The following is an 8,421-nucleotide window of genomic DNA, read 5'->3' on the forward strand; positions in this document are numbered from 1 at the left end:
CAGAGGAGAATAGCTCAATTAGTGAGCATGTGCTCAGAATGTCTGGGTGCTACAATCGCTTGAATCAAGTGGGAGTTAATCTTCCAGATAAGATAGTGATTGACAGAGTTCTCCAGACACTATCACCAAGCTACTAGAACTTCGTGATGAACTATAACATGCAAGGGACGGAGATGATCCCAGAGTTGTTCACGGTAGGCCGCGGAGGTAGAAATCAAGAAGGAGCATCAAGTGTTGATGGTTAACAAGACCACTGGTTTCAAGAGGTAAAGGGCAAGAAGGGAAACTTCATGAATGGCAAGCCAATTGCCGTTCCAGTGAAGAAACCCAAGGTTAAGCCCAAACCCGAGACTAAGTGCTTCTATTGTAAGGGGAACGGTCACTGGTAGCGGAACTACCCTAAATACTTGGTAGATAAGAAGGCTGGCAACTTCAACAAAAGTATATTTGATATACGTGTTATTGATGTGTACCTTACTAGTACTCCTAGTAGCACCTGGGTACACTACAAAAAAAATACACTTTCGTGATGATACGTGTTTGTCACAGTAGGTCACGTTTTTTGTCATGCATGTACATCCATGACGATTTTATGACAGAATCAAGATAGTCATACCTGTGCTGTCGTAGAAGTGTTCCATGACATTACCAAAATTATCATCACGGAAGTGTCTAGTTCCATTATGATAAATTGCGCGTCACAGAAGTGCTTTTGTCAAGGGTGGCCGACACGTGGCATCCACCGTAACGGAACGCCGTTAAGCTATCAGGTCGGATTTTGGATCCGATAACCTATTAACAACCCTGACCAATGGGAAATTTCCACGTGTAAAATTCTGATGGCCTAAGGAAACACGTGTTGCCTCACCATTGGGACAGATGTCATCCACTCATTGGACAGGAGGCGCCTATGATAGGTCGACACGTGGCACGGCCCAATAGTTGCCCATTCCGGTGAAAAAGGCCGGCCCAGTAAAAATTAGCAGGCCGACCCATATAAGGCCTACTTGTGTCTTGTCCATTTAAGCCCACGGCCCATACGAGATGTGCCAATTCGTCCCGTCAATGGCCCGTTAAAGATTTAACACCATTGCAGCCCATCGTCAGTTCGAGCCCGTTAACAGCCCGCTATATATTTGGGCTCAATATCGGCCCGATGAGATTTCGGCCTGTTAACGGCCCATCTAATGGATGGGCCAATTTTTAGGATGTACATCTTTCGGCCTTTTAGCGACCCATTTAAATGTTGGGCTAATTTCCGGCCCGGTGTGTCTTTCAGCCTGTTGACGGCTGATACGTCTCCAACGTATCTATAATTTTTGATTGCTCCATGCTATATTATCTACTGTTTTGGGCAATATTGGGCTTTATTATCCACTTTTATATTATTTTTGGGACTAACCTATTAACCGGAGGCCCAGCCCAGATTTGCTGTTTTATGCCTATTTCAGTGTTTTGAAGAAAAGGAATATCAGACGGAGTCGAAACAGAACGAAATCAACTGGAGAAGTTATTTTTGGAAGGAAACACACCTGATGGACTTGGACCCCACGTCAGAAGATACGGGAGCTGCCCATGAGGGTGGGGGTGCCCCCCTAGGGCGCGCCCCCTGTCTCGTGGGGCCCTCGTGGCTCCCCTGATGTACCTCCTGCACCCATATATACCCACATGACCTAAAACTTCCAGAACGCAACATAGATCGGGAGTTCCGCCGCTAGAAGCCTCCGTAGCCACCAAAAGTCAATCGGGACCCTGTTTCGGCACCCTGCCGGAGGGGGGAACCCTCATCGGTGGCCATCATCATCCCGGTGCTCTCCATGACGAGGAGGGAGTAGTTCTCCCTCAGGGCTGAGGGTATGTACCAGTAGCTATGTGTTTGATCTCTCTCTCTCTCTCTCTCGTGTTCTTGAGGTGATACGATCTTGATGTATCGCGAGCTTTGCTATTATAGTTGGATCTTATGTTTCTCCTCCCCCTCTTCTCTCTTGTAATGAATTGAGTTTCCCCTTTGAAGTTATCTTATCGGATTTAGTCTTTATAGAACACTTGATGTATGTCTTGCCGTGGATATCTGTGGTGACAATGGGATATCACGTGATTCACTTGATGTATGTTTTGATGACCAACTTGCGGGTTCCGCCCATGAACCTATGCATAGGGGTTGGCACACGTTTTCGTCGTGATTCTCCGGTAGGAACTTTGGGGCACTCTTTGAGGTCCTTTGTGTTGGTTTAATAGATGAATCTGAGATTGTGTGATGCACATCGTATAATCATGCCCACGGATGCTTGAGGTGACATTGGAGTATCTAGGTGGCATTAGGGTTTTGGTTGATTTGTGTCTTAAGGTGTTATTCTAGTACGAACTCTAGGGCTGTTTGTGACACTTATAGGAATAGCCCAATGGATTGATTGGAAAGAATAACTTTGAGGTGGTTCCGTACCCTACCATAATCTCTTTGTTCGTTCTCCGCTATTAGTGACTTTGGAGTGACTCTTTGTTGCATGTTGAGGGATAGTTATGTGATCCAATTATGTTAGTATTGTTGAGGAAACTTACACTAGCGAAAGTATTAACCCTAGGCCTTGTTTCAACACATTGCAATACCATTTACGCTCACGTTTATCACTTGTTACCTTGCTGTTTTTTTATTTCAGATTACAAATACCTTTATCTACCATCCATATACCACTTGTTTCACCATCTCTTCGCCGAACTAGTGCACCTATACAATTTACCATTGTATTGGGTGTGTTGGGGACACAAGAGACTCTTTGTTATTTGGTTGCAGGGTTGCTTGAGAGAGACCATCTTCATCCTACGCCTCCTACGGATTGATAAACCTTAGGTCATCCACTTGAGGGAAATTTGCTAATGTCCTACAAACCTCTGCACTTGGAGGCCCAACAACGTCTACACGAAGAAGGTTGTGTAGTAGACATCAACGGCCCATAAATCTGATGGGCCATTTGTAGTCGGACCTGAGTTTCGGCCTTATAGCGACCCATTTAAGTGTTGGGCCAATTTTTGGCCCGGTGTCACTTTCAGCCTGTTGACGACCCATAAATCAGTTGGGCCAATTGTAGTTGGACTTGGCCTTTTAGCGACCCATTTAAGTGTTGGACCAATTCCCGACCCTGTGTGCCTTTCGGCCTGTTAACGGACCATAAATGAGTTGGCCATTTGTAGCCGGACCTTAATTTTGGCCTTTTAATGGCCCATGCCCTTCATGGTCCAATACCAGCCCTGTTTCTTTTTCGGCCTGCTAAAGGCCCACAACACAGTTCGGCCGTTTACAATACGACCTGACTTTCGGCCTCTTAGCGGCCCATGCTCTTCATGGTCCAGTACAAGCCCGCTGTCTCTTTCGGCCTGCTAAAGGCCTACAGTATAGTTGGGCCATATGTAGCCCAACTTAGTAACGGCCTGTTAACGGCTCGTGAAATAATTTGGTGCCACCTGTTGCCCGCTTTGATGTCGGCCTGTTAACGACCCGGGAGGTAAGAGGGCCGACCATTAACTTTCGGCCTAGTAACGGACCATTAACTTAATGGGCCCACTAAAGTTCGTTCATGTCTTTAGGCCAAATTAGATAATTTGAGCCCATTATGACGAGTAGTTATGCACAGGACCAAAACCGATCAAGCAAAGGTACGGCATACAGGGAATAACGTTGCACATCCAGCATATATTACAGGAAATTACATCCACTGGGCAATCAAAGATTGATGCCAGTGCAAATAAATGAGCAGAACCTAACCATCTACAATGTCACAATCTGCAACCTCAGCACAGATGACACCCATAAGCATGTGGGCAAGTTCTTGCTGCTTTGCTACACTGTCTCTGAAAACATTGATCAGTTGTTGTGTCGCACGACTCTGCACCTCTGATTCATCCACCATTTCCATCATTACTTCAGCCATTAATTGGTTCACAAACATACATTTATTCCGTTGCATTCGAGATAGAGGATACTGAACAGATTCAGATGGCGATTTTGGCAGGCTTGTATTATTGATAGTGGAGAGTGTCTCGACCACTGCATCATAACATAAATTAGGATGGGAACCAAACAGATTAATCATGAGTAATTTCCATATTACCTGGCCTAGATTTACTGGAAAGAAACAATGGGGTTGCCTTGCTGTTTTCAGAGTTTGTCTTCTTATCTTCAGCAGCCTGCACAAAATTAACACACTAGCATTGCTATCATTGGCCAAGTCAGATAATAGGAAAGCAACATTGACACAACGAACGTTTGGGCAACTAGCCTACACCAAATTATCACAATATGCCACAACTATCATCAGCCAGGTAAGGTAATACGAAAGCAGCATTGACACAATGAATGAATGGGCAACCAGATAAGCACTACAATTCAGTAATGTGCGTGATATGAGATAGTACATTCATGCAGCTCAGTATGCAAAACTACCAGGCAGTTTTCCTTGCAAAAATCAACATTGTGGCCTTTAATCATACATTTTGCTACAACTAAATTTAGATCAGATAAAGGTTGGATTCACGCCGATTAACAAAATACATGCTGATGTAAAAATACAGTGATATACAACAGGTACTTACATCTACATTGGAACACAGAGAATTCCTGCAAGAATCTTTCCTCATAAATGATACCATTGCAGAAATTCTTCTATCTGTTAAGCTTATTTTCTAAAAGAGAGATGGGTAAGAAACATGTAGAAAATATGATCAGCATGCTATAAAATTTCATGATGCAAGGATACGCACACGCTTCTTAGAATTGAGTTGACATATTTTTGCTGGACTGGAGCGGACTAGTTCTTTGGCCACTGTAATCTGCTTATTATCAGTAGGAGTTGGGTTTCTCTATGCTGGAGCGGTATCTATAAAAACTGGAGTTGGTTTATTATCTCCTGGCGTTTGGATCTTTTTCAAAGGCCATGTTTGTAACCCTTCAGATTCTAACATAGTCGGCTTCCCCTTGCATGCCTTGTATAGAAGAATGGTGCTTTAATTATAAAACATGTGACAGCAGAGAGATGGAATAGGTACGAAGAATAGAAAGGCATGATATATTGACATGTATTCCCTCCATCCGGTAAAAATGGATGCGTCTAGGAGTATTTTAGTTCTAGATACATCCTTTTTTATCCATTTCGGCAACATGTAATCCGGACGAAGGGAGTATGGTGTAAGAGCTAGGGATACGATAGGACAACACAGCAAAAAAACACTAGTTGAATGTAAAACTGTATGCTAGGGGAATACGTACAGAAATAACTAAGGCAACATACACGTGTATGATTGGGAAAATAAGATGGCATTGCAACAGAGCACTAGAACAACACTTCAATGTAAAAAAACATGGTATGGTAGACAGATGAAGTACATACTGATGAATAACAATGCATAGATATTCAGAAGCATGATGTCCAAATTAAGCAGATGGAATTTTGATAGAGTAGAATGACAGTACTTGAATTTGAAAACATGTTATCATGAATGGAATAGGTACTGAAAAATAGGAAGGCATGACATATTTACATGCATGATCAGCATGCTAAGCACATGGCATTGCAACAAAGTAGATACACTCCAGGACATTATATGCATGTTGTACCCATATCACAGGCCAAGTTAGAGCAAGGACCTTGTGGGGTGAAGAGGATTCATCATCTTTCTGCAAGTCTTCTGAAGAACTGCCTTTACATGTTCCATCATATTGGGTATCATTGACATCAAGTTTATTGGCCTTTACATTGCTCCGTGAGGTTTTTGTGGATATATCAGTGTGTGCAATTATATCTGACATGCATGGAAGATAACTAGTAGTTAGATTTATGTAATGAGTGCCTGTAGGAGATGACATAAATAGTAGGACTGGGGTTAACTAGCAGCAACAGGTCTCATAAACTAAAGGGAGAACACAGATGAAAGCTACAGAATATGTATCGTTTGTACTCGAGATTAACTAGATGGCACACAAAAGTATTAAAGAACAACATAGGTAATACTAGAAGTGGTATAATACTATAATCACCAGCCTGTGGGATAGCATTGGCTGATGGATGATAAGTATGGAACAGCGTTACCTAAAGAACAAGTATCTTAGCTGAACTATGGAACAACGTTAACTCCTGAACAAGACCCATAAGAGATCAGCATGAATATACAGTGAAATGTGATGATCTATTTTCCATGCTTAGATGAATAACAAAGCCATAAATGTTGCACACAAGTAAGATGAGGGTACAACCTATCTGGCTGCCATCCATAGGAGTGAGCATCATGTGCTGACTTGTCGATGGCCATGCAGTTGTTGTGGCTGTCCATGTCGGGCACACGCATTCCATGCACGAAACTGTTGAGTGGGGACTATAGCTCCCTTTTGGTGTATGCTTCCCTTGTTGGATCAGCTACGGTGAGTCGGAAGACGGTGTGTCTGAAGATGCAGATAACGCATAATGTTAAGAACGACATATCTCTTTGATATAAAGAAATACACTAAGAGATCAACAGCAAGGTACGAGAGTGTTCACACGTCTGTTGACTGAAGACTAAATTGGGGGCACACAATTTTATTTTATTTTGGTACTGTCCGATCTACACCGGATGGCTGGCCGTCTTATGCCTCCCGAGTGACACTATTTGAAATCTTCCCCGAAGAGCCAGCGACCAATGGCAGAGCAGCCTGCCTCCACCGTCCGTGGCCCCGGCCAAAACCTCGCTCCCCACCCCACCGCACTGCCGTGGTTGCGCCGCCCCCGGGCCAATCCACAAAGACTCCCCGTCATCCAGATCCGGCGGCGGCAGTACCTTCAACCCACGAAACTCTAAAAGATAGCCATCTAAGCACTGCTTCCGTGGCGAACTTGCGGCCCCGCACCCTTACGTTAGACACCAGCCAACCGGCAGCCTAGGAGCTCCACCGCCTCGGGGGGTGCTGCTTCCCATTGGGAATCGATTGGCCCAGAATAAAAATTCAGACAACTGACGCCTAAATAAAGTGATTTGAAATGAGGGTGCGACCTATCTGGCGGCATGGTGAAGTAGGCAGGTCCAGCTGTCGAGTCGGTGAGGCCGGCGCGGTTGCGGTGGCGACCGGCGGCAGGGAAAGAGCGATGTCGCGACGGTCGACGGCTACGCGGAAGCAGCGCCAGGTCTCAGGATGGATCCGAAGTTGGAGCCGCTCTGGCGCCGTGAACAACGGCCGGGGTGAATCGGCTTTGGTACAGTTCACACGGCTGTCGTCGAGGTAACACCAGCAGCACGGAGTAAGAGGCACACGGCCCAGTGCATGACGGCAAATGGACAGCGTCTCCGGCATTAGGGAGGAGGGCGACTGTGAAATTGGTGCGGTGGGGGCGCCATGTGGGCCTGAGGTTTCGCGGCTCGGGAGAAGGGAGCTTCCTGGGGAGAAGGTGATTTGGCACCCACGAGGTATGAATGGGGGGGTGGGGGGGGGAATTGGTAGGGGAGTGGAACCATGTCTTATGGACGCATTTGTCTGAAATATGAGGGGGAGTTACAGTTCTACCCTTGCCTATAGGCTTCTCGGCTTGGGTCTGTGTACTGAGGGTCAGGGATAGTAGAGTAACTTTGCTTCTCCCCAAATAGTGGGCAGGAGCGATTTCGGGCGAGGAGGGCGTGTTTTGAACTATAGTGGGCGCGAGCGATTTCAGGCGAGGAGAGCGTGTTTTGAAATAGTGGGCGCGAGCTATTTCGGGCGAGGAGAGCGTGTTTTTCCGACCATGGTTTATGAATTATTCGGCACATGTCATTTCGGCCGAGGATAAGGCGCGCTTGGATGAAGTTACGAACCTACCCTCGATGTACAACGGGCCAATTGATGCATGTCCCACATAGGACGGTAATTTCGCGTCTCCCATTTATTTTCTCAGGTGAATTCCACCGAGCAGAGAGGATGTTTAACGGTTCGTTCAAATTTTGGGAGAATGAGCATCCATGTTTACCTTACCAAGTTGATCCGGATCAAATTTTGAAATATTAGCTTGCCACTTCTTTTTTACATGGAGAGATGATGCTCGAGAGTAATGTGTTTTTACATGCTCGTTGCTAGCGATTTACTATATGACAAATAGTTGACCCACTCAAAAACGCGAATCAAACCCAAAATGAAATATCTCGATTCAATGAAATAGCTTGTTCAGTAGGTCAAAATAGTGAACTAAATCCAAAATTGAACACCTCAATCGATTAGCATGTTGTACAGTATTATAGTACTCCATGAACATGTTGAAAGTCAAATTAATGAACTTGTTTAATATACGCATATATCCGTTCATGTGTGGATTGCAGACAACATGTTCTCCAATTTAAATATTTGAATGCAAGTTTATATCGAAACATGGTTTATATCAGTCTTTGATGCATCAAAACGCGACCTCCCCCTCTCCCGGACACCTGTTCTCT

The sequence above is a fragment of the Triticum dicoccoides genome, chromosome 4A, assembly GCF_002162155.2.
Source record: "Triticum dicoccoides isolate Atlit2015 ecotype Zavitan chromosome 4A, WEW_v2.0, whole genome shotgun sequence".
NCBI classification, from domain to species: domain Eukaryota; kingdom Viridiplantae; phylum Streptophyta; class Magnoliopsida; order Poales; family Poaceae; genus Triticum; species Triticum dicoccoides.